The sequence below is a fragment of the Schistocerca nitens genome, chromosome 2, assembly GCF_023898315.1.
Source record: "Schistocerca nitens isolate TAMUIC-IGC-003100 chromosome 2, iqSchNite1.1, whole genome shotgun sequence".
Taxonomy (NCBI): Eukaryota; Metazoa; Arthropoda; class Insecta; order Orthoptera; family Acrididae; genus Schistocerca; species Schistocerca nitens.
This window is the reverse complement of record NC_064615.1, coordinates 323513497-323541309: the sequence shown is the minus strand read 5'-3', so window position 1 is coordinate 323541309 and position 27813 is coordinate 323513497. Positions and strand designations below refer to the sequence as shown.

General features: G+C 43.1%; 1 protein-coding gene across 3 annotated transcripts in view; it reads left to right on the top strand.

Annotated features, from left to right (window-relative positions):
- Window positions 1-27813, top strand: part of LOC126236114 (wiskott-Aldrich syndrome protein family member 3) — a 282816-nt gene that overhangs the window by 52285 nt on the left and 202718 nt on the right. Inside the window, exon 1 of one of the 3 annotated variants that reach the window (XM_049945184.1) lies at window positions 26841-26885. The exons of the other annotated variants lie outside the window; for them this stretch is intronic. The gene's annotated coding sequence lies outside the window, so the exon portion shown is untranslated. Of the gene's footprint in view, window positions 1-26840; window positions 26886-27813 lie in introns of those variants that run through there. 3 annotated transcript variants of the gene reach the window in all.

Genomic DNA, 27813 nt, shown 5'->3' with positions numbered 1-27813 from the left:
ACATGGAAGAAAAGAATGAGTGAGGCTTTGGAAGGCACCGATAGGGATGTGGAGCCATGCAGAGTCCAGTGCCTTGGTCAGCTGCACTAGGTTTCTCGGTTGAGGATCCATGGCGCGTACATCTTGATCCAGGTGGCCCTACAGATAGTCGATGGGTTTAAATCCGGGGAGTTTGGTGACCAGAGTAGTACGGTAAACTCATCCTCGTGTACTTCAATCCACGCACGTAAACTGCGAGCTGTGACACAATGCATTGTCCTGCTGGTAGATGCCATTGTGCTGAGGAAAAACAAAATGCATATGATCTAGTGTGCTTCCAGAATGGCGAGATCACGCAGGGAATACCACGGAAACATTCCCCAGACCATAACGCTTCCTTCTCCGGCTACTCGCAGGGACTCCACCGCCGTCTGTAGACTCCGCATTGGCTACATTCTCAGATGTGAGATTCTCCGCCCATGTGGAGCCCGCATGACGGTGGCCCACTTACTCAGAGTTCCCTAATTTGGGTGCTTTGAGGCGGCATCTTAATCTTCCTGACAAGCTCCCTCTGGTGCTAGCAGATGACTCCAACTCGGGTGTCATGGTGTTAAGTTTTGCCCACGAAGGTGGTTTCTATTCATTCCTGTAAGGTAGAGCTTTTTGACCTCATTGATGGCCCGAGGGGTGGGTGGAGCACCACCCCCCCCCGCCCCCACTCGCCCACCCTCCCCCCCACTTCCTCTTCTTTAATGTTTTTAATTTTTTGGTTTGAATGTCTTGTCTTGACTGATCTTTTAACGACTTGACTGTGTTGCCTTTTTTCTGGGCTTTATCTTTTTTTATAGTGTTAATTACACTTAGGCTTTTCAGGAATTGCCTTTCGCCTGCCGACTGCTGTGGCCGAGCGGTTCTAGGCGCTTCAGTCTGGAACCGCGCTGCTGCTACGGTCGCAGGTTCGAATCCTGCCCCGGGCATGGATGTGTGTGATGCCCTTAGGTTAGTAAGGTTTAAGTAGTCTTAAGTCTAGGGAACTGATGGCTTCAGATATTAAGTCCCATAGTGCTTGGAGCCATTTGAACCATTTTTTACCTTTCGCCTCCTTAGACGACTATCCCTAAATTGCGTCTTAACGGAAGAGGGGACTGATGATGACCTTGCAGTTTAGTCCCTTTCACTCCAAATCAATCAGCCAACCAACCAACCTTCTCCGGCGTGGACTCTTCCGAATATTGTAGTAGGGTGTTTGCTTTCAGACGTTTTACGCCGTATACGCCAGCAGCCATCTGTCCGACGGAGCATAAAACGTGATTCATCCGAAAAGGCCACCGGTACTCGCTGAGCGGTCGTCCATTTGCGGTACTGGCGTGCAAATTTTTTCCTTCGCCATTGTGAACAGCAGTCGGCATGGGTGCATGAACCATGTGCCCACTGTGAGGGTCCATACGCAACAGCGTTCGTTGAGAGGTCGTCGAGGAGACACTATTAATAGTCCGTTTGGTTCATCTGGGCGGTCAGGTGCTCGATAGTTGCACGTCTGTTCTGCACTCGTCCCATTTTGCCGTGCACGGTATACTTCAACCACGGTGGCACGCGAACAGATTACAAACTTAGCCGTTTCGGAAATGCTTCGACCCTTGTCCCGAAAGTCAATGATGCTCTTTTGGACGTCAGATAAATCACTCCGTTTCCGTATTACGACGACGACTGCTCTGTTTTTCCGAGTCCCCCTGACAAGCTTTCTATGCACTACACTGCTACTGCTGCCACCTGCCGTATGAGAGGGTTTATTGCACGTTGACGTCGAACATAGCCGCTGGGCACATTAATGTGACTGGACAGTTCATGTATTACTTATGATCATAAGTATTTGTTACAGCTCATGTTAATAGGTGAATGGTAAAATAGTCAAAATTGTTAATGATTAATGTTGACGGGACGAACTAGCTAAATATGGACTTGTAAAAGTACCGCCTCTCAGCTTCTATTTTTGTTTTATTTAATCTTTCACGGTGGTACGGAAATGTATTTATAATACAAAGCTAGATATTGCTATTATATTTCTTTATTTTTTCTAATTATCCGGTACTATACTGCGAACATTTTCGTGCTTTCCTTCCTCTTGATCGTGACTTCGAAAAAGTTTAAACAGCTTCCTTTTTTTTTCTTTCGTCGCATTTCTACACCGTCGAGTGGTAAAAACTTGTGTGGCCCACACTCCCTGCTCCTGCCCTCTGTGCACCCTCCCCTGCCAAGTGTACGGTACACAGTGGTGTTAGTGGAACGGACGTCCGCCTAACGAGGCACTGCTGAGGATGTCGTCCTGCGTCACGCTGATAGTCGCCCTAGGAGCGCTGTCGTAATAGGCAGCTCTGATGAGTAAATTGGTTGTGGCGTTTGACGTGTTCTACCGGCGACCTCTCTTTCTACTGCGCTATCTGCCGAAACTCTCGAAGTGTAATAAAGAGACTCATGGTACGTAGAATAGAAGAATCAGATATTACGGCGTAAAGAAACATGTCCGTCAGACGAGGAGAAGAGAACTAAACAGCATAGTAGTTATACGAGTGGTAGATTTTCCCATAGTTGTGCTAGGTATCTGCGAAAAGGTTAACCAAAATAATCTAAAGGCGGAGCTCACGGGTGTGCCTTTATCGTTGTTAACATTGCCGTAGAATCTCTCCCTCCCTCCCTTCCTCCCCCCCCCCTGAAAATGTATTTACGATTGAAGACTTAACATTTGGCTTTCGAATCGTCGTCGTAGTGAAGTGATTACTAAAATCAGTTCTTGTAGATATGTTTTGCTAAGGTAACATCCTGTGCAGAGTGAGACCTCGAGCGTAACGAAACATCTGATCGACTCAGTAAGCCTTACCTCATTTTGGCGCAGAGTTTAAAAGTTCCCAATACTTATCACTAACTGAAATCAGACGTATCGTAAAAATAGAGGATTTGATAACTGATAACGGCGCTTGTATCAGCTTACAAACGTCATTTTTTTTGTCAAGAGTATAATAATCCGCAGCTTTAATCTTGACTTCGATAAACAGATGGACTCCCACGGAGAGAAATTACAGTGAAAGTACCAACAAAATGCTTCAATTTTGTTAAACGCTGAAAAGAATATGGACAAATTTCATATTATGTACACATTTAGTAATGCACATTTTAGTTATGCACTTACGCAGTTAGGTTCTGAATTAAAATTTTGTGCACAGTATGGGGTCAGTTACGTCCGGGCTGTGCATTTCAGATTTAATGAAGAAAAGTGCCACTAAAACAAAGGCCTGTTTAAATGATGTGCTGTGATAGATAAGTAGGCCTACCTGTTAATAGCACAAGGTGAAACTGTGTTTAATTTGCTGCATGGAGGTCTGTACGATAGCTATAACAAAAAATCAGCTTAATAAAGTCTGCGATGTCACTGCATTCGCATATGGCAGATGGCAGAAACAGCCGCCGATATTGAGTTGATACATGAATTTGTATACCAAGCAATAAACTATACATCACGTGACGGCCCGTACTCTTTATAACTATAGTTGCTGCTTTTTTCCTGTTGGACGTGAAAAGGTTGAAATAGAATGTTTTATCAATATGTCTCCGTACACGCCCCCTATTGTCTCTTGAGTGCTTATACGAAATATTCGTGGCAGCAATAAAATTTTTATAATTTGTCACATTCTCTCTCCATGTTCACCCAAAATGCATCCACATAAGAATAGTGACGTCTTTCTTCCAACGTTTTCTACGTTAGGTCTTTAAACGTCTCCACAACTAGCTGTTTCTCTGTTACACTAGTTTTGCGTGATGCCAAATGCACTACTCCTCCCTGTGATGATTCCTGTAAATATGTTATTCCTCTCTACAACTGCACTTGGCTCTGTTTAGTTCATACCGCTTCGTAACGGCAGGCCTACAGATTTAGTCGGTGTGACGGACTTCAGTAGCAAGCCACTAACGTTGCAAATGATGGTTGTCCGCTGTGCACGACTATTGTCTTGTGTTAATCCTTCTCTGTCGAGAGTAATTCGTAAATGCATATTCAGTTTAAACTTGCGACAACGACGACGACCACCACCACCACCACCACCACCACCACCTCATTATTCGTGCCGTTAGAACTTAGTCGGATTAGTACTCATAAAGAAAAGTACTGCGCCCAGTGCTACTCATACATGAACCGTAGCACTCCAACGCATCGCTTTGGCCCGTACGTCAATATTTCTTGTTATTACACCCTGCAGCTGCTAAATTTATAGCGCATAGAAAGATAATCACTTAGGAAGTAGTACTCGTTTTAGTTCCGCTAGTCGTTTGCTTTTGACTAACACTCGGTGGTAAATCGCTGTTAGTGCTCTGTCAGAGCCGTTGGCATGCTGTTAAGCACCATGAATGTATTTGTGATGGTCGTCGGAATTAGAGATGTGAGATATTTGCAAATCAGCGAAGCTGATTTAGATTTTATCATCGACGTCTAAAGATAAAGGCTGGTAACAAGTGACCCCAAAACATGCTTTTCAGCGTACAGTTACGTATCATATTTTTAATCAGTACAGCAGTAATTAACATTACGTTTCTCACAACTTTTCGTATACAGATGGTAAAAATATTGTTTTTGATAGTTTCTCTATAGTCTATTGCGTTGTTAAGAGAGTTGCTTTTGAGAATTCTTCCAGTAACTATGCAGTTGAAGCACTTAAATCCAATTTTTTGTAGCTTTGGAGAGGTAGTACCCATGATCTGATTCAGTGCTTCTAGTGAGTATTAAATGAAGTGTGATGGTAGGTCCATTTCTGTCCTAGTTTGCAACTTAATCTTTTCTTGTGCTATTTCATAATGTTCACTCCATAAATATTGTTTGGTTTCTGTTTCCTATAATGCGTCATCGTGTTGCCCTTCCTAACTGGCAGACTTTTCAGCTGCTGCAAGCAATTCCTTGATGATTTTGACTGCCTTCAAACATGCTAAAGCATTTTCAGTGTGTATGTTCTTAAGTCTTAAGATCGAACAATGTAGATACTGCTAATATGTCAACACTTCAGTTGGTAGCAAGCGCCTTTTGATATGTTCGGGTTCTCTTCAGTAATCCGTATCGGTTGCAGGCGAGACATATTTACATTGCACTACTTATTGCTATTACTTTACAGTTTTCAGAGTACTTTCCTAGGAAAAATTCATGAGAATCCACTTCCAAAGACAGAAAAACGTCAAATCCATCAGCCAGATCTCCAGTATATGCAGTTTTAGCATTGGTGGTGCCTTAGCATGGCAGTTAATGATATTATTAATCATTGGACGCAACTGCAAAAAATCTTTGTTATATAGATCATTCTATTCCATCTGGGACATACTTCTGGAATTAGTTTGTCTGATTCTCTTATGTCATAATTTGCTACTACACTTCGTTTAAACCAAATTACAATCCTTTCGGGAGCTTTAATCATATCGGTCAGTTTGCCAGTCTTTGCAGTAGATTATTTTTGCTGACAAACTGAGCATGTAGTCAAAATGCAATGTAAGATTTTTTCTTCAAAGTGGTATTTCTACTCCTTTAACCACTGCCCTAACATTGAGGCATGTTCAAAAGAAGATTTGTTTAAATGACAAACCTACAGTGGTAACAATTAGCCAGTTTTTTTAGTTCGAATGTATATACTTTGCCTTCAACGTAGAGGACACGATGTTGCACAAGTCACTATCGCTACTTTATGAACATCCCTTATTGACAGGGGACACTGTTGAGAATAATTTCCCACGTGAGCCAGCGCAACTTGAAGCAGTATTACGTCATACGGTGGTCGTGATACTGGGAGAAGACGCAGTCTGATGTTGGTACCAGCACTTTTCCCGTCGATGATGGCAGCGGCAGGGCCGAGGCACGTCAGCATTATAGCGGGTGCTTTCCTAGCACGGTCCGCACGCGGCTGCGGCGGTGGCACGGACGGCTGCCCGCTGGCTCTGATTGGCTGCTTCCTCTTTGCGGGCTTCCGCAGGCGTCCAACGTGTTGCTTCTTCGTTACTAGCGTCCCGCCACTCAACCACCGCCGGTCACCTGTAGCGTATTTAGAACTGCTCTTCTTTACATCCGCGTTGTGTATATCATTTGCCAAAACGTCAATTGTTCATCAAGTATAATACGTATAATAAAATGGTTATGCCGCCGAGCTGTGTGGCAAAATGATTAAAATGCTGGATCTGTATTAAGCACAATGGCAGTTCAAATCTCACTGGCCATCCCGATGTAGGTTTTTCGTAGTTCCCCTAAATCGTTTAAGGTAAATGCTGGGATGATTGCTTTGGGGGGGGGGGGGGGAGGAGAAGATACGACAAATTTCCTCTCTATCCCCAATCCGACCTTCTGCTCCGTCTCTAACGTGTTAAACCATAAACTTCTTTCTGTTGGTTGTAATAAACTTCTTACTGGGTTTGTGCAAAAGTCGATAGCGTTCTTTCATAAGTTTGATGAACATGACAGATACATCTAAGAGACTTCAGTCATCAGTAATATATTCCCCTTCAGCATTTGCAACAGGCTGCCTATGCTGGGGTAACTTTCAGATTCCGCGACAGTAATCACGTGGTTTTGAGGCGAAGAACTCTTCGAGCCGTGTTCGGAGCGCGTTTTCATCCGGAAAGGAAGTTCCGTGAGGGTTGTTCGATAGAGCGGAAAAGCCGGAATTTCGAGGTCGGAAGATAAGGCGAAAAATTTGGATGCGGAATGACTTTCCAACCCAGCTCCTGTATGGTTTTTGTCAGTCGAGGAAACTGCGGGCTGGCGTTACCGTGGCGTACCATCATTCACGCAGACTTCCTGATCGTTGTTGACAATAAATGTCAGCAGTGATGGTTACACCTCGGGAAAGCAATTGCAGAACAAACGCCGTCGCTGTTACACCAGACGAATAACATTGCGTTTTGTGGATACGCGGAGGTGTTTGTACGGGGAGTTGCTGGTTTGTTTGCGCTCAACCACTCCTTTCTTTTCGTTGTGTTAGCACAGACGCCATTTCTCGTCACACCATTAAAGGTACAAGATTGGAGTGCTCGCTGTGCTAATTGATAACAAGCAGATACGCAAATATGGCCACCCACTGTGATTTTGGCTTAGAGAATGCGGTATCTATACACCTGATTTTTGGGCCTTCCCCATTGTATGCAAACGTCGCACGATGGTGGTGGAATGACGGCAGTTAGTCACATTTGCCTGTTTTCGTATACATTAACGTAGATCAGTGTGGATTATTGCGTTTAGACTTAAACTGTCTTCGTCGAACCTCGTAGATCTTTCTGAACTAGGAAGAGTCATTTATGTCTAAACGATCCTTCTTGAAACGAGGAAACCATTTTCTTACCGTAATTTCCAATGCCATTATACCCATACACGGCGCAAATGTTTCTGGCTGCCTCCGCTGCTGTCATCTCTCTGTTGAACTCAGACAGAAGAAAATGTCGGAAATGTTTAAATTTCTCTACTTTCCGTCCTATTCTGCTACCTTCCTCCGGCAGAAACGATGGAGTTGAAGAAATCTCCCTCTGTTTCAACCCCACCAAGCTGAAGCCTCTAATAAACCCTTCACTGAATGGGAATTGTTACAGACTCATACCTCTTCTGATGACTCAGCCCGAGGCCCGGATTCCATCCACAACCAAATATACAACACTTGAACGTTACCCAGAAGCTACATCTACTCAGTGTCTCCAACCGCATTTGGCTTATGGGTGTCTTCCCGTCGCAATGGCGAGAGCATAGTTGTCCCTGTACTTCAGCCTGTACGTATCTCGACAGCTACCAACCGATAAGTTCACCAACTTCCTTTAAACTGCTCGGGAGGATGGTTAACTTCAGGTTATGTTGGATACTTGAATCTCGAGGCCTTTTATTCCCCTATCAGTGTGGCTTTCGGTAAGGGTGATCGACAACTGACCATTTACTCAGATTGGAAACGGCAATCCGACAGGCTTTTGCTAAACGCCGACACGTTATCGTGATCTTTGATCTATATAAGGCATACAACATGGCTTAGAGCTGTCACATCTGTTACCCTCAATGACTGACTTTTGCGGCTCCCTTCCGATTTTTTCCGCGAGTTTTTATCCCACCGGCTCTTCCGGATTAGAGTTGGCACTTCAATCAGCACCTTTCGGATCCAGGAGGAAGGTATCCCACAGGGTTCTATGTTAAGTGACATACTCTTCCTCGTCACCATCAATGGGCTTGTAATCTGTGGTTACTCCTGCGTTGTATACCTAAGAGTTTTGCTTCTGGTACAGCTCCCACTCGGTAGCATATTCTGAACACCAGCTCCAAGCTTCGTTTCTCGGGCCTTCTTTCTGATAAACTGGCGTGGTTGCCTCATATTCACCACCTGAAGACTACCCGCATGCGGAAGCTTTATGCTCTTCGCTTCCTGGCCCTCACATCTTGGCGTGCAGGGTGCACTTTGTTCTCCTCTTCTCAATTTTTAACGCGCTCTGGTTATGTCCAGATTAGATTATGGTTGTCAGGCTTATGGCTCATCGGCTCCTTCCACTCTGATACTACTAGACCCTGTTATCGGGTGTGTCTGGCTATCACTGCCTTTCTCACTAGTTCCATCGATAGTCTCCTTGCAGTAGAGGGGTTTCCTTCTCTACAATACAACGGAGCCAACTCCTGGATCCTTAAGCAATTGCCATTCGATGAGTCTCTATCCTGTACACCCCGTCCTCTATGCAAACGAGGGACGCCTTCCTCCTGATACCCGCTCTCGGGTGGAGTTCTTGGTTGGAATGCGTCTCACTCCGTCTGTCGGGATGTCCGTCTCCACTCACTGGAATGTGCCCTATACATTTCCTCCCGCCCTGATATTCCAGCGTCGTGTTTATTCCATCCAAGGTGCTACCATCTACTAAAACGGTGTATGGTGTATAAGACGGGATACCCTTTTAAATCTCTTGAAATGGAATGATCGTACGGCAGAGTTGGCCGGGAGACCCCATGCGGGGTGTTCGGCCGCCGAAATTGCAAGTTTGTTTTTTTTGCTGACGCCACGTCGGCGACTTGAGTCAATGATGATGAAAGAAACACAACACCCTGTTATCACGAGGCAGAGAAAATCCCTGACCCCGCCGGGAATCGAACTCGGGACCCCGTGCGCGGGAAGCGAGAACGCTACCGCAAGACCACGAGCTGCGGACTTTAAATCTCTTAATGCCATGGAACAACATTTACTCATGTAGCTCATGTAGTGTTTTCACAGCTGAGCTGCTTGCCATTAACAGGGCCCTCCACAGTACATTCTATTTAATGTTTTAATATGTACCGACTCAATGAACAACCTGCAGGCTATAGATCGATGATACTCTCGTCATCCTTTGGTATCTGCTACCCATGACCACCTCTCTGCCCTCGCCCGTGCCGCCTGCTCGGGTGTCCTGTGGGTTCCAAGTCATGTGGGCTTCCCAGAGAATGAACTGCCTGACCGTTTGGCTAGAGGGGCTGATGCCTGCCTGCCTGCCTGCCTGCCGCCGCCGCCGCCGCCGCCGCCGCCGCCCCCCCCCCCCCCCCTACTATTTCATGAGCCCAGGTGCAGATATGCAGATACACTACACATCAAATCTCTCTGTCCAAAAATGGAGCGAGTAATAAACTCCGCACAATCAAGGAGACTACTGCAGTTTGGCGCTCTACCTTCCGCTCATCCCTAAAGGAGTCCACTGTCTTGTTCTGTCTACACATCGGTCATACTAGGCTCTCCCATTGTCTCCTCTTGCGTAACAGGTCACCTCCACAATGTGGCTGTGGAGCCAAACCAACAGTATCCCGTATATTGATGAAATGTCCCCTTCTTTTGGCCCTCTGTACTAATTCCTTGTCTTTAATATTAGCAGATGGTTCACGGGTGGTGGAACTGGTCCTCAATTTACTACATGAAAGTGATTATTATTTTCAGTTATAAAGTTTTCCTTTACTCGTGGAGCAGGGGCAGGGTGGTTGTGGTTGGGGCCTCACTTCGTTTTATGGGCCTGGGACACATGGCCACTCCCCTTGCAAAGACTGCTCTTCCATCACTCTGTTTTTCCAGTTTTTGGTTTTGGCCTACCCTTCTAGCCTTCTGCTGAGTGTGTGTTTAGCTTCTTCGCATGATAGTTTGACTCCTCTGACTGGATCTGCCCACTAGCGGACACTTCTGTCTTATGCAAGTAACTTTTGACTCGCGGACTGATGATCTCTCCGTTTGTCTTATAACCCCCCTCAATCAGTCGATCAATGAGTCCCCTGAAAGAAGTAAACTAGTGTCAAACATAGGTCTTAATTTCAAGAATAATTTGACGAGAATGTACTACTGGAGCACTGAAGTGTATAGAATCACGAACTGTGAGGAAAACTGGAAGAGGAAAGGATGTAAACATTTGAGACATGGTGCTACAGAATAAAGCTGAAAATTACGTGGACTGAAAAGACTAAGGTGGTCGACCAAAGAGTCGTCAAGGAATTAAATATTTGGAAATTTCCTAGTAGAAGGGGGGGGGGTCAGTATGATAGGACCAACATTATTCCAAGATGGAATAAATTCCTTAGTATTAGAGAGCTTTAATAGGCAAGAACTGTAGGAGAAGACAAATATTGAAATACCTCTAACAAATGATTGAGAACACTGGATGTCATTGCTGCGATGAGATCAGTAGGTTGGCGCAGGATAGTAAGTCTTAGTTCGCCGCATCGAGCCAGAAAGACCTATGCCAAAAAAGAAGAAAATTATTAAATTACACACAGTATCGCTGTTCCTAAGAACTGGCCGAATTCCTGCGGTGGTGATAGTTTCAGTGCACTCGTGGTTTGTTTTATTAAACTCTCCCTTTAGATATCTCCAAAAAAAAAGAAAATAAAGCTGCGTCAGATCAGACGAGCATGCAGACGCACAGCTCCTCTGAATCAGTAGAGAAAAGATTGTTTTGGTCCGGATACCGGCGATGGAAGCGAATAAAGTTTCTCCACCTTGCTTGATTATATTAAGAGGAAAGTTTTTCCTCTTTCATTTGGTTTACAAAGTTGTTGGCTTTTCATTAGAAGTTTCAGCTGTACAGAAGCTGCGATATTTTTTGCCGCCTTATTGAACAGCATTATTCGGTGCAGTCTTCATGGTATGTTTTAGATATTCATGAAGCGAGATATGCAGTGTAGACAGCATATCTTAACGCTAGATGAAACTAAGAATCCTTGCAGCCACTTTTTCCTTGAGCGACTCCTTCTGCGGCTTTCCGGGAAGTATCCCAAAATATCAACAGCAAAAAATCAACTTCAGGTATTTATCTAAATTTGCCACGTTCTTGTTTGTGACAAACCTGTATCCAAACAGTACCGTCTCTTCGACTTTGATGGAATTTGCAAAAGAAGTTGAAGCATGATAGCAACATTTGTGTCAGATCCACCTGCAGCGTCATACTACGTGTCCTCTGCAGCTTTTCGCTGCCAAGCAAATCTTAACGGAAACATCATGGTTACTACAAATCCATAGTGCACACTGGTCAACGATATACACTTGGCGCACCAAATACCATTATGCTTGCCAATGACTAACCTGTACTGAAATGTTGTTTCAGTGACTCCGTTCGTTTCTTTCGCAGCGTAACAACAATTTCAATTTCACCGTTTAGTACCACTGTGTGTTAGTGCCTTACGAAAGAGAAAAATTTCCCGCAGTTCCTTGTCTTTTCCATACTGATTTTATAAACAGCATGCATAATATGAACAATGGTGCGGACACACATTATGCTTTTTCACAAAGGGCGGCCGTTTCATAAATTAACGTCTGTGTAGTGTTAAAAATCTAGCGAGCTGTGATTCCAGGCTCTGCCAGGATGGTGACTTATCGATGTAAGCTTGTACGTAAGATAATCATAATGTTCCTACTGTCTCCTTAAAAGAAGATTATTAATGCCAAGTATTTGGAGAGTTGTTCTGTACATAGCCACCACACAGAGACATTCCCCCACCGATATATTAATTGGTGGATACACAGAAGAATTGCTCACGCAGCTACTGAAGAGCTATTCTGCCTCTCCCACCATTTTATTGTTGAGGAATAGCTTCCCACACAATTGGCTTGACATGCGAGGAAAGGAAGTAGTCACTGGGTGCGAGGTCGCTTGATAATGGAAGACTGTGCGGAATTTCGTATATTCCAAAGCAAAGTCTGCTGTGAAGAACGTGCTGAAATTGCTTTCGCGCTTCCTGTTCGTTGTACGCCCCAGATAAAATTCAGAGATTTAGTCGACTGCTTCGAAACAAGAATACAAGTCAGTCCCATTGTCCGATGGAGATCATAGAAAGTTGACAGATGTTCCTGACTATTATGCTCATATACTTTCTGCATTATATTCTAAAATGCAAATTGGTGTCCCTCCGTATTTCTGGGGTGTTGAAAAATCGTAGGTTGACAGCTGCCTACAGTAGGGAGACGTTCGTGACGAACTAACGTCAAAATGGCGTCAACTTGGTAGCAGTCGACATAATTATGAACAAATTTGGAACTCCCGATGCGATTTCGTTGTTTAGATCCCAAGTTACGTGTTGTGACAGTATTCCGTTCCAAATGACGGCTTATTGAAGATTTATCATGAACTCGTCGCTCTTCGTACGATTTCTTAAAATTAAATATCAGTTAATGACACATCGGTCGTAAATGCGTTCATGATATCCTAAGATTAATTATACTATTGTTGTGAGTTGCTAATGTTAACTGATCTGTTGTAGTTAGAGACGTGGAGTTACGAAGGAACTAGGTTCGCTTCCCACTATGTTATCTTCTCATTTGTAACAGTGTCTGAGACTTTCTTATTATGTAAGGTAAGTATGGTCTGCAACATTCCACGTTGTTTAATTTTAGTAGAGAACTCTCTCAGGATAGTGAGAATTATCAGCAATGATATTTATATTCTTGCTTGTCACAATTATTTGTTAATTTCCAAACGTGGCGAGATTTTCGAGGGTCCACTCACACGTGAGGAACTAGTCACTCCCGGCAGTCACTGGGGTGACCGCTATCGAGTATAGTGGTTGTAGCGTCACGTCATTTTTGACGTCACTTCCAGTAAGTGGGAATAAACCGTAACTGGCGCCGCGGTAAGGCGGCACGCATGGCGGCGGCTGTGACGGCACGCAGCGTGTGTCCGGCCGGCGACCCCGCCCCCAGGCCACGCCGGAAGTGCGTGCGCGTGCCGCAGCGCCGCGCCGCGCCCCACCGCCCCCGCCTCACCGCGGTCACGGCGTCGCGCTGCCACTATTACTGTCCACGCTGCCACCTCACACTCCGGGAGCTATTCTTGCCGTACCCACAAACACCGTCCCTTCCCGATCTCTGCCGAAGATACTGTGAAGCGCACCGGTCGTTAGCGGACGTGGTTGGTGCATCCGAACTAGGAGTGGAAAGAAATAAGTTAACTAGCGTATAGAACAGGTTATTGCTGTTTTTCCATTATTATAACTGGCTGTCGACGTGACGTATTTCAATAATTGGGGACAGTGCGCGCTGGTAGTATGACAGGATGGCATCCGGTAATTGTGGTTTTCGTACTTCCGTGAAATAATCATTTATTATCGTAGACATAAGCGCAACGGACAAAAAAATGTTTTACGCCCTGTAGGCATCTTTCAGCCACCGTGTAAAACCACATCTAGCCTTGTTGAAGGTGTCAGTTTGCGCGAGGAAGGGAGGTATGCCACATTCACCCGAAACCACTCATTCATGAATACATTCCTTATGGCTACTAAACTGGGAAAGTGTTGATTCCTATGTTTCACCCGCTGTTCCTCAGACATTTTTCATGGGATTAACGGTGCCAGTCGACGTGCGATAGGATACATGAGTGAGTGTTCGTCCAACTTGGAACGTGCAGGGGTGGACAAAATATGGAAAAACCAAAACCAAAAACACAACACATTACCATGTCTAATACGGTGTAGGAAATCAGTTGGCGTTCAAAATGATTTCCAGTCGTCTCTAAATGAGCAGCTGCATGTCCTGTATGGTATTAAAGATAATCTAATACCATTATTCCTGCAAAATAGAAAGTTCAGGTAACGGTGATTGAGTTTGATAACAATCACGTACCCTTCTCTACAAAGTAAACCATAGACTTAATAATCTGATGACTGTAGTGGCAGGGGAGATGCGACAATTTATCATCGTGCTCACAAAACCAGTGCCGGACGACGAGAGCTGTGTTAACAGGGGCCCTGTCGTCTTGGAACTGAGCATCACCGTCGGCGAGTTTACATTGTACCATGGGATGGACCTGATCAGCCAGAATGGTCAAACAATCCTTGACAGTAATGGGACCTCGGAGAGTAACCATGGGGCCCATGGAATACCATGATACGGCTCTCCAAATAGTCACCGAACCCCCACCATGTTTCAGTTTTGGAACGTAAACAAGGCCATTAGTTAAGTTTGAAACAACTCAGCGGACCAAATGAATTCCTTCCATTGCTCTGTAGTCAAAGTTTTATGGCTTCGGCACCTCCCAGATACGGGCACTTGCATCACTGATGATTGGTTTTGGAATTTCAGCTTGCCCTCTTTATTGCCTGCTAATGGAGCTCCTTTCGTGTTTCTTGCTGACCAGTGCGACTTTGATTTCTACGGTGACTTTTGTAGCTGTAGTCCTGGAATTTTTCGTCACAATCCTCTTAATGACCGTCTGTCACGATCACTCAACGTACACTTTCGTCCGCGTTGTGAGTTAGCGGATGTTTTTCCGCTTTCCCCGTATGAAGGATAAATTTTCGACACGGTGCCGCTTGAAACACCAGCATTTCTTCTGCCTTAGTTACGGAAGCACCCACCGTACAAGCACCACTTTCCCCACATACAAATTCACTTAGCTCCGACACAATGCGCTCACAACTACACGGAACAGCATCTTGACCACAGCTGATACGTGCAACATATGGAGGCCACTGCACAGGTGCTACTCATGTTTCAACACAGCAGTACAACGTGAAAGCTTAACTAGCATCTGCAGTTATGTTAAAGGACGCATTTCTCTCGGTGTTCCCATATTTTTGCCCAACCCCTCTATGCGTGCAGTCCTTCAGACACGGCTGTTATCTTAAAAGACGATTGTGTCCCTAGCAAACGCATCTTGAAGTAGTGAAAGAAAGGCCAACACTTCGTTACCAGACATGTTCTGATTCATATTGACGGTAGCCAGAATGAGTGAACTCAAGTCATGGTACCAGAACCACCTCCTGAACTAGACGCTTCGCCACTGCCTATTAAACACCTCATTCGGTCTGTGGTGCGCCCGACGCCTTGCATCGTTTGAAGAGAGAAAAAAATCGCTGTTCGACGGAGCACACTACACGCCTGTCAGCTATTGTCCATGTCCAGTTTGTTGCTTATCCCGTTGAAGACGTGCAGCTTCATGTCCCGCTATTATGAGCAGTGGTGTTTCTAGTGGATCCCAACTGCAAATGTCCTTCGCAAACAGTTGCCTTCATGATGTTCGCTCGGAAACTGGCTGAGATGGACCTGCAGTTACTTAGAGCAGCAATTCATTTCAGAACTGAAACTAAGTGCAACTGACAAGGTGTAACCTGTCGGTTAGAATAGTTTTACGGCCACTGTTCTTAGCTGTATTACAAAGCTGCGAGTGGTACGCCATTCCTTTTACACACGTTGGAGAGTCCGCGTTGCTACAGAATAAAATAAACCAAATTCATTACCATTGTAGTCCTGTGCCTGTTCAGACACGATAGCTCATTTTAGCCATTCTGGCACTTAATAAGAAAACAACTGATACTTGTGAAAGAGGAAAAAAAATTGCTAAATTTTATTTTGGTTCGCACTGGTTCTGTAATTCATATTTTGTATCTTCTAGTAGCTTATTAATAATTTTGCGCACGAATGTTCTTTTCTCAGCCTATATAATGAATTCGATAATTGTCTTGTGACGCAGTTCTAAACATTGCCTTTTTCTGCTACGCTTGTTATTTTAGGGCGCATGCATAGAGATCTAACACGTAATGTCATGGCAAAGCAGTTCCAAAGCTTTTGTACATCGTTCTATTGCTAATTATCAAATCAGGCGGTCGCAATAGTATGACATCGGATTTGTTTTCCTTACGTCGTTAACTCTAATACATTTCCTCGTGAATTTTACCCCTTGCTCTGATGAAATATACATCAGAATCTATAGATGAGGTGCATGGGAAAATTGTCTGAAAAGACGAGAAACGAGGGACCATAATGCAAAAGAACATGCCTTGCGTCTATTCGTGATCTTCCCCATGTATAAAAGGCAATGTCCTGACTGACTCATTCATCGCCCAGCTCAAACCACTAAGGAATTTGGAGAATTTCTGTAGGTGCCGTTTAACAAGGAATTTTCCATCCCGAAATGGGTAAGAAAGGGATGAAGATTTTTAAAAAAGTCGCTATTGTAAGGCAACTTTGAAGGTAGACCAACAAAAATTGGTTTCTCGGTCAGAAATAACGAAATCGTGTTTGAAGGTTTTTAGAAATTTAATAGTATGGAACGAAATAGTGGGTGAAATCTTTTTGAAAATATATCGTTATTAAAGAATTACTGAAGTATTTTTAAAGCTACATCTATGGACATTGGTATTTATGTCTCGGTTACAAATTAAGAAATACATGTTACAGTGATTTTGGAAATCGAACCCCTAAGATAGTGAAGTAGGGGATGAGATTTTTATGAAAATTTATTATGAAAGCATTTTGAAAACTAAATCTAAGAAAATCTAAATTTGGCTTCTCAGTTAGCTCCAAGGATTGAAACTCTAAGTTTGGAGGGGTTGTGGATCTTGTCCATTCTTACATGGACGTAATTAGCGTGAAAAGCTTAGATGATGATGCAATTTGTGAACATAAAACTCGATTAAATAAAACAAAAGAATCTGTGCAAACCATACAGTCTATTATTTGAAGAGAAAAATTTTGGATGCACCGACGGCGAGGAATACCGTTGTTTCGTTGCGTAAATTACAAAAATTACCAAACACGACAAATCAGTTTCAGGACAATGATACAAAGTATAGCATCCTCCGTTTTGTGTTCTCCATCAGTAGCAGCATTATTAACAGTTGCTAAGGACCACAAAAAATAACATACCAAAAAAATTACACTGCGGTAACTAATGGCAGTTCATAGTCGCATACCCCCATTATGTAATGGAGACCCCGGCGGAGTCTGGATGTTGGCTCTACGCTTTGTATAGCTTCAGCGTTCTTGTCGCAGTAAACACTAACAAACTGAGACTTCCGTATGCACAGGAAGTAGGGAACATGCCCACGAGCGCTTGGTACTTCAGTTTCCTGCTCCGAAAGTCGTTGCAGATGCACTTACAAAACCGCCTAAATTATCGAACGCACTTCTCTAACCGCGTACTAAAACTTAAACTGTACATTTGTATCAAGTTGTTGGGAAGCAGTCGGATATTTAGGCTTTTTGCGGAGTGAGTCTTCCATTCTGCAGCAGGACGTACGCTATTGTGAAACTAGCTGGTATTAACTCATACGGTGACTGTTTTGCAGGCAGTGCTCCTACGTCTCAGGAGAGTAACCAGTGAGGGCATTCTCTGAGAAAAGAAAGGCTTCGGTATAGAGCCCCGGTCCGAGAGGCATCCTTCTAATCTGTAAAGAAGTTATACTGTCGTACTTAAGCTTGAAACATTGAGCAGAGAATGAAATGAAATTTCAGCATAATGTCGCAAGTCACGGGCGTGTCCGTCTATTTTTATACGGAATTCCTACTGCAGTGTAAAAATTGGCCTCCGTGAATTTTTTTCTCCTTGTGCACACCTGCCTAAATTTTATCCATACTATTTGGTGATACTCGTAGACGATTTATACAACGATGATATTTTAGACAAAATGTCTGTAAGAGTTTCAGTGATTGAAAACTCGTGAAATATTTTATTAAAATTATCAGTTTCCATAGACGCCATTTTCAACTAAATTGAGTCAGCTTTAAATGTTTATCAGCGTTTTTCGAATGTTAGACATTCGTCGTCCAGTTGTCAGTAGTAGTAGTAGTAGTAGTAGTAGTAGTGCACTCAATTACGTGCAGTGTATTTTCAGGTCATCTTATAGTAGCTGAATAGACTTTGTAGCCTAATGACTTCGCATTTAGTAAACTGCACATTTCATAAAGAAACCGTATGAGAATGATTTAATTTAGTTCGGAGGGGGAAAGTTTACTTAGAATTTTCCATACGTGGATTGTATTTCATTAAAAGTACTTTCATAGTTTTAATCACTAAAAACCATTGAAATTTATGCACAATTGTAGTTACCGTTCTAATTACATGGATGTCATATTTTAGAGTTGCGTTGCTGTTGCCAAGGACGTTACAAAATTTGATCAAAATCTACGATGTATGTTGAGACATAGTGTTTCTTCATTCCTCTACATCATGTTACACTTCTGGCTGTTGGCGATCCTAAATTGAGTGGCTTGTACTATTGTCCGTTTTGCGAAGGGCGTCTCCCATAATGTTTCAACTCTTACTTTTTAAATCCACTTCACTCTTTTGCCATTGTTATATGTTCGAGTAGAAGCGTGATGAAATTGGAATAATCTACATTAGAATCTCTTCTCAGACCGTTGCTGCCTATGGATCATGGGGTGCCGGGTTCGATTCCCGGCCGGGCTGGGGATTTTCTCTGCCCGGGGACTGGGTGTTTTTGCTGTCATCATCATCATTCGTGTCAGTGGCTAGATTGGATTGTGAAAAACTTGGACTGCGTACAAATTGGGATTTGCACGGACGCTGATGACGCGCAGTTGAGCGCCCCACAAATCAAGCATCATCATCTCAGACAACAAAAATTTTGTGTCGTATATTTCTGTGTATCTCGTCTGCATTGTTTTAAATACGAGAAGAGTTATTATTCAACAAGCGGCACTTCATTTCTCCCACGTATGCAGGATGGGTTGTGTTGTTAACATTAGACGCAGATAGTTTAAAGTTGTCTAAGAATAAAATGCACCTTACTTTCTATCTGTCCCATGATGTATTCTGGTTCTTTATCCAGCCCTGTGTCTCATCTGAAAGGAATAAGTAATTCAGCAACGAAAGGCAGAGTTACACAATATGTATCCGTTTTCCATTTCCATGATCGTTTCTGGCGTACTTACGTCATTTTCACTCTTAGGATGTGGCCGTATTTAATGATATGATATTGATTGAACTAGACCCAACAGTTGCCTATCGGAAAATCACTAAAGAGTTATAAGTTGGCATATAGAACTATGGGTAATGTTCATTACAGTAAACAGTGGCTAGCCCAAGGTACATTACATAGCTGTGTTAGCAATAATTGCGAGCAACCTTGGATCTGCTGGTACACATTTGTTGGTGGTGATCGTCCCAGCAACAAATTTATCTAATTGGGTTGGTAGCTAATTCGGTTAAAATAATGCATTTGATACTAAATGTACTGTGCTAATAGTAGCCACTTAAATTATAACGTTAAACAGCAAAGAAATTTTTTACGTATCATGACCTACGGTGGCAGATCGTGATGGAGCCAGAGACCGCACTTTACACAATATTTTTACACGCGTTCTTTATACGTACGAAGGCATTCCAGTTCCTGCTCTTTATCGCCACAGAGGACGGGGAGAATAGATTAAAACTGAATATCACGTCGATTTGTTTACTACGTCTGTCACATTTATCACTCGTTTTTTTTCTGGCCCGCCCTCGGTAATAGAGATCCAGACACAACGGTGCAGCGTTGCTTGTATTATGTGGTGCTAGACTTACAGCCTGACGAAGAAGGCGATGTGTGTGTATTTTCTATAGTAAGTTCTGCAAGTTTTATGGTCTTGCATTTCCACACTCGCATGTAACACTCGCTTATCTCTGAGCGTGAATTACAGTCAGGTTATCTGTTCAACAAATTTCAGTCCACCCCTAATAGTTTAACTTCACACTACTACGTTCATTATCAGAAACACTATACCCAACATGTGAGTGACAGCACGACTATTCTAGGCACATGTAGTCGTCTCGTACTGGTGTATAATGAACGGCATGTGCTACCGATTTGACGCGCCACAATGTAGTCCAGTATGTGTCGCCTTGAACTCAGCTTCTTTGTGCATTTCAGTGTTTCGCTGAAGTAACGTTAGATCGAGTAGACTAATTTATTTTTCTGTTTAACAATTTCTCTGAAGAGGGTTTATCCGAAACCTGTTAGCGCGTACAAATTAACAGCGACTTGGATTTTTTAAACTTCAGATTTTGACGGTCGCTGTGGTTTCTGAGATGCTGTCTGTATAACCATAGACAAATATATCTTCGTCGAAAGGAAAAGAGCAATTGTTCTGGTAGAAGGCGAAAAGTTACGGTTCTTAAACATAACGTAATTTTTTCCTTGACTGTGCCAGTGTATCTTGCTTTCGTTTACCTATACGCTTCACAACTAAACATTCTCTTTTTACAGCATATTGCATGATATAAGAGTATAAAACATTTTTATTCTCCCATTAGCAACGATAAATTCTCCCGTCCTATTTCTGCCTTTAACGTACAACAGAAATGTGCTTCTCGGATTAAAATTATGTCCAGCACTAGGTCTTCAATGCTTGTTTTCGTATTCGGGTGAGAGAGAGAGAGAGAGAGAGAGAGAGAGAGAGAGAGAGAGAGAGGTGGAAATAAGAAATTGTAAGTGAAATATGGAAAGTAACAAGACGGCTTAAAACACATTGGAGAAAAATCTGATCTTAATCAAAGGGCCAACAGTAAAAAATTGGGGTGCGGATTTTTATTACAATCGGGGGACGGGACGGGGGGGGGGGGGGGGTGCGGCTATGACGTGAAACACGCCCCAATAAAATTAAAATGAAGACACTCGGATCATAAAGAGATTAATTAATGTCATCTGGCAAATGAAACATGAAGACAGGGTAGAAGTAATTCAGTTTGTAGTAGTGAGATACACAACCGCACACGCACACACAAAACTGTGTTTTGACGCCTCCTCATTTTTGGCCTCGGGCAGGAGCTGCGTTGAGATACGTCTTCCGCCTATCAGTTAATCGGCTCTCGACAAGCGAAGATGCCCCTCGTTGACATCTCTCAAGAATGGGATGATACCATTGGCAACTGTCCAGTCTGCGCGGTAGCAGCATGAAGAATATCTTCCTTCAGTAACATACTCATAGAAAACGGCTCGCCCACTGCAGTTGAGGTGATGAATTTTTGGGAACTTGACAAGACATATTGAAATTTGAAGATCGAAAACCAGCTGCTCATGAACGCCATAGCAACAGTTCTTTATTAAAGCGAGCTGTCCGTCTGTGTCGAGATAGAATAACAACAAAATTCCCTCCATGGTAAAACATACCTATAATGCGACGAAATATGTCTTAACTTTGCTATTAAACTGACTGGCATATTGATAGTAAAAAGATCCAAAGATAAATTCTGTGCGCTATGATTCTTGGGTATCGTCTTTCATGGATATATTAAGATCAATCTGCATTCTTGGGCTGGTGTATTACTACTTTGCTGTGGTTTTCTTCACAACGAGGGAAATATTTTTTGTTATTAATGTCTCCCAAGATTATTCGACGCAGTAGGATTGACAACTTTCCACAAGCTGATTTTGAACAAATGAACGTGATAACTTCAGTGACCAAACCAAATTTGTTGGGCTTGCAATAAGACGTCTGCCAATATTTTGAAAGGTAAACAAATTTTGTCGGAATTTACGCCTGGATGGTGCTATACTAGCTGACTTTAATTTACCAGGGTACTTCGAAAAGTTACATGTCGTCCCACGCTAAGGATATTCTGCAACAAGACAGGCATAAGAGAATACCGTAGATATTCCGGGATTCCTGGAGACGCAGTTCGGCTGCGGTATGGATCACGTGTGGTGTGAAATGGCGCGGCGACTGGAAACTTACTCCGTAGTTGAAGTATTCGGGACAGTAAGATTCAAGGGCGAAACTGTTGAACTGCACTCAGGTTCATCGTAAATTCTGGCGGTATTTGTGCGAAATGTGTGGCGTCCAGACACAGTGAATTTGATAAAGGCCACAGATGTGAGTGATGCTGATCGGTAAAAACAGGCAATTGACTCGGCCACAGACGACAGTGTCCAGTCTCTCGGCCCATCATGGATACGTGACAGTGGCTGATCAGTTATTTACCAAAGAAAAATCATAAAATAGCTGTATATTTTCAGAAGTTTATATTTTACTTACACAAAGAGTTTCGGCATCTCATTAATGCTATCTTCAGACACTATGCACTCCATGTATAGTGTATCAGATACATCGATGCATGCATAACCGGAGCTGTCAATACCTGGATTTCGTGAATTTTGTTGTCAGGTCTTCGAAGTACACACTCCAAAAAAAAATTCACGGAATCTAGGTATTCATGGCTCCGGTTATACATGGATCGATGTATCTGACACCCTATACATGGAGTGCATAGGGGCCTGAAGATGACATGATACACTGAAACTGGCCATGTAACTGAACTTCTGAAAACATATGGCCGTTTCGTGATTTGTCTTAGGTAAATGTCCAGTCAATCTTTCGGCAAGATGGAAGAATATCTGCAGGGTAAGAGATTTCCCAGTGACGTCGACGTTCACACAGTGGTTCTCGAATGACTCCGTGACCCACAAGGGGATTTCTATGGTCGAGGAATTGAACGGCGGGTAGAACGTTCAGACCGCTATTTAAAGAAACTTGCTGTTAGGTTGAAAAAATAGTGTCGTATATCTTTGTCATTTTGAGGCGTAGTGCAGCATTCAGCGAAGGTTACTTGGCCTGGCAAAATAATGTCCAACTTACTTCGTGATGTTCCCTTGTATATCTACTTCTATAATCCGCGAGCTTCCTTACGCTGTGTCTGAGAGTATTTTGGGACCACTATCATATTCCACTTGCAAATAGTGCGTGTGAAGATTGTCGGTTAACCATCGTATGGGCTCTAATTTCTCATTTTTGTCACCGTGACCATTCTACGAGACGTATATGGGAAAAAAATTAGACACCCTTTAGGAGAAAAGAAAAGCAGCTAAACTGATATCAAGAGCTCAGATGGAAGACCAGCAGTAAGCAAAGAAGGGAACGCTGAAAGGTAGGATTAGTATATAGAGAGGCTATGCAAGGGACGTGAACTGGAAGGCAATATTATAGATAGGGAAGAAGATAAATGAAGATGAAATGGGAGATACGATACTGCGAGAAGAATTTCTCAGAGCACTGAAAGACATAAGTCAAAACAAGGTCCCTGGAGTAGATGTCATTCCTTCAGAACTACTGAAATCCGTGACAGAATAACCAGGCCAAAACTGCTTAGTCTTGAGTGCACTATATTGTAGGAGACTTCAAGAATGTAATAATTCCAAAGAAAACAGATGCTGCCAGACATGAATACTACCTAACGATCAATTTAATATCTCATGGCTGCAAACACGAATTCTTTACAGAAGAATTGAAAAACTGGTAGAAGCCGGCCTTGGGAAAGAACAGTTTGGATTCCGGAGAAATATAGAGACGCGGGAAGCAATGCTGACGCCACGACTTCGGTCCCGGTATTTCACCTCTGGTACCTTCAGAATTTCAAAGAGAGTATTCCAGTCAACATTGTCAAAAACGTTCTCTCTGAAATTCTGAAGATAAGAGATGAAATACGGGGACCGAAAGGCTATTTACAAATTGTACAGAAACCAGACGTCAGTTAAGAGTCGAGGGGCATTAATAGGAAGCACAGGTTGAGAAGGGAGTGAGACAGGTTTGTAGCCTATACTTGATGTTATTAAATTTGTGTATTTAGCAGGCAGTTAAGGAATTCAAAGAAAGTTTAGAAAAGGAATTAAAGTACAGGTAGAAGTAATAACTTTGAGGTTCGTCGGTGGCATTGTAATTCTGTCGGAGACAGCAAAGCACTTAGAAAGTGTTGTTGGCTGGAATGGACAGTGTCTTGATTCAAATGGCTCTGAGCACTATGGGACTCAACTGCTGTGGTCATAAGTCCCCTAGAACTTAGAACTACTTAAACCTAACTAACCTAAGGACAGCACACAACACCCAGCCATCACGAGGCAGAGAAAATCCCTGACCCCGCCGGGAATCGAACCCGGGAACCCGGGCGTGGGAAGCGAGAACGCTACCGCACGACCACGAGATGCGGGCGACAGTGTCTTGAAAGAAGGCTGTAAGATGATCAGAAACAAAAGAAAACAAGGGTAATGGAGTCCAGTCGAATTAAATCAGAAGCTGGTGAGGGAGTTAGGTTACGAAACGAAACACTTAAAGTAGTAGTTAAGTTTCGCGATTTGGGCAGTAAAATAACCGATGATTACGAAAGTAGAGGGGATACAAAATGTAAACAGGCAGTGGAAAGAAAAGCGTTTCCGACGAGTAGAAATTTAACAACTAATTGAGATTTAACTGTTTGGAAGTCTTTCCTAAAGGTATTTGTTTGGAGTGCAGCCATGTATGGAAGTGAAACGTGGACTATAAACAGTTCAGACAAGACGAGAATAAAAGCTTTTGATATGTGGTGCTGCAGAAGAATGCTGAGTGTCAGAGGGGGAGGGAAATAAAAATTAATAGCGAGACAAAGAGATGAGTACAGTACCTAGATCCAACAGGATGTAGGTATCAGTAACTACTCGGAGATGCTGAAGCTTGCACAGGATAGAGTAGCACGGAGAGCTGCCTCAAACTAGTCTGCCGACTGAATACCAGCACCCCAACTGCATGTGGGAAGATGTATTAGGTTGCCCGAGTCTATTTGAAACATACGTTCTCAGAATTTCTGTAGTAAACTTCTCTGCAATTTACTACGCCAGTCCTATAGCGGCTGCACTGGAGTTTGTTGAGAATCCCCGTAACGCTTTCGCGCAGACTCATCTCAATGTTGAATTTCTCTCTTCTGTTAATCCAGCGTGGCAAGGGAACCAGATTGAGCAATACTCAAGAATCTGTCTTAAAAGTGTTTTGTAAGCTACTTCTTTCGTGGATGAATTAAGTTTCTTTAGGATGCTCTTAATGAATCTGAACCTAGATCACCAGTATTAGTAACGACATGGTATCCATAAAATTCCAGTAAAGAATGCTGGAGATATGATTTACCTTTTTAATTATTTTTTGCAAATCTTCTCAATATATAAGTATTTTACAAGCATCACTACGGCTCCTGAGCGTGTATCGTGTGTTTCAGTTACATGCACAACTTTCAAATTACATGAAGATTCACACAGTGTAGCGTGAAACGCGCGTTACTGCCACAAGACACAGCTACAAGCTGATCGGAAATAAAACTAAAGGTTCGACAACTCTCGTAAAGCAGTAGACTAATGAAATTACACCAACGATTCTAGCTCATTGACTTGCACAGTGTATTCTCACTGACTATGTAGGAATGGTAGTGATATTCACTTAAAAATTGCGTCTGTTATACTTTTGACGTTACGTCATTCCACATTAGATCGCTCCGGAGGGGTACTCCTAGGTAATTTACACTTGTTACTGTCTCCAGTTGTAAGTTGCTTATTAGCAACGAATTTAATACAGGGATCCATAACTTATCTTTGCACATTGAAGCTTGAATACCTTTAAAACTCCACGTTGTTTCGTCACCCGGAAGGTAGAAAAAGCTTTGAGTTATCAAATATGAAAAACATTTTTATCTAGTACAATTTTAAAGTTATTAAAGTCTTAAGTCGTAAACATAATTTATGGCCACCCTGTAGATATCTTAGACTGTTTATGCGCATTACGTTACATTTATTTACGTTCCTGGTCAATCGCTATCTATCTGCACCAGTCGTCGATCATTTGCAGGTCCTCCTGTATTTCACTAAATTCTTGTAGCGTTGCAGCCTTGCTGTAGACAACAGCGTCGTACGCGAATAGCCCCACGGAGTCTCCGATGTTAGCCGCCAGATAATCAAAATTAATTGTGAACAGAAACTACCCTAGGCACTCGCGTACTCTCTAATCTGTGGATTTTGTACCATTAAGAATGTCGTGTTGGAGTGTATCAGTTGTGAACTAATGAATCCAGTTACAAATCGGTTTAGATACTGGGTAAGCTTGCATGTTTTCAGTAAACGACAGTGTAGAACTGTGTCGAATACCTTCTGGAAGTCTCGGAACATCGTGTCAACCTGCGCTGCTTTGTCTACAACGCTCTAGATTATATGGACGGACAGAGTGATCCGAGTTCTACGAGAGCGCTTTTTGCGGGATATATGTAATGGGTTAACATAAAACCGTGTTTCATTATTCTGCAGCAAAATGACGTCAGCGATATAAACTATAATTATTTTGCGCATCAGGCCGACGAGTGTTCGTGAAAAGGGAAATGACCAACGCTTTAAAACCCAATCACTAGGTAATCTTCTTTGCTTCAGCGTTCCACGACAAAATGCTACTAGAAGGGAAGCAAATGTATTTCGGATAATCTGTGTAGAACATCGCAGGTATCTAATCCGGCCCAGAAGTCTTTTCATTGTTAATATTAGTTGACTTCCTATTCCGCAAGTACATACTAGTATTTATGACACTGTGAGGAAGAGTATAGTTTTCCGAATAGACGGCGCTAGTTAAGTCAGAAGTTTTGATGCCATTACCATCGCTGTACTACATCAGCGTGTGAGAGAACGCGTATGTGCTGGTATATGCGTGTGGTGCGCATACGCGCGCGCGCATTCGTCACGTGCGTGACGTGCGTGGCAAGGATGGCGACGCGCCCCAGTTCCGGCTGCGCAACGCTTTTTATCTCCCTCCACTATGGTGGCGCTTGTCGCTGGTAATCTCGGCCAGAGGAAAGATAGCGAAGATGTTCCACGCGGCACGGGCGTCAGGAAGAATCCCGGAATGTGTGGGGCCACGCAGCGAGCTACACGTCTGTAGGTAAGGTCTTTCTCGACACTAAAAGGGGTTCATTTCGAGGCGTTTAGCAACGCGAAACGGTCATTCCTGTCCTGAATCTGGGAACCTGGCAGTTTGTTGAGTTTTCATTCTGCGAATCTGTGTTTTTCTGCATACCTGCCACCTTCGCTGTTAGTCTCGACATTGGGTAGCTCCGCCTGAGAAATTGCTCGCTCTCCCAGGTACTCTGCTAAGGTGGTTATCTGTTTGTTCGGGGAGATATCGACCCAAGTTCCTTCCCTTTAGTTGTTGCATCTGCTTTGGTAAGCTGTAAATTGGCCCTAGAATTAAATACACCGAACAGAATTGGTAACGCCGTGTGTCTTGGCTAACTTCCCATGGATTCGCCATTACACCTATCCCAAAATTTCTTATACCTTATTCTGAAGGTGTCGCTGTATTTAGCGATAGTGCTGGAAACCTTTACCATTTAATATTAAAGCTAAAGTATATTTTTTCTTTCCGAAAAATACATCTAATTGTACGTATCTGCTTTACTCAGTTGTTTCGGATTGATTTCATTATTAGTTACAGTTGCGAGTTTTTTTGTGAAAATCTGCCAGGCTTTTTATCCTATATGCAAAGTATATTTTTGTGCTGATTGGTGCCCATGTAGTAGCATTTGTTTTCACAGGTAATTTTCTTCAGTATTGGTGTAAGACGTGTGGTTTGTGTACACATACTAGTTATATTTTTCCGTACTATTGTATTTATTTCAGGCGGCGCGACATAGCGTTTTCCTCCCGAACTCGTCGTCGGGAGGAGGTAATTTTACCTAGACTCCGGATAGGGCACTGTCTTTTTAGCCATCGACATCTTTTAAGTGGCGATCCTCCCCCACTTTGTCCCCACTGCTCTCAGCTGTGGACGGTAAGACACCTTTTACTTGAGTGCCCCTATTTTACTCAGT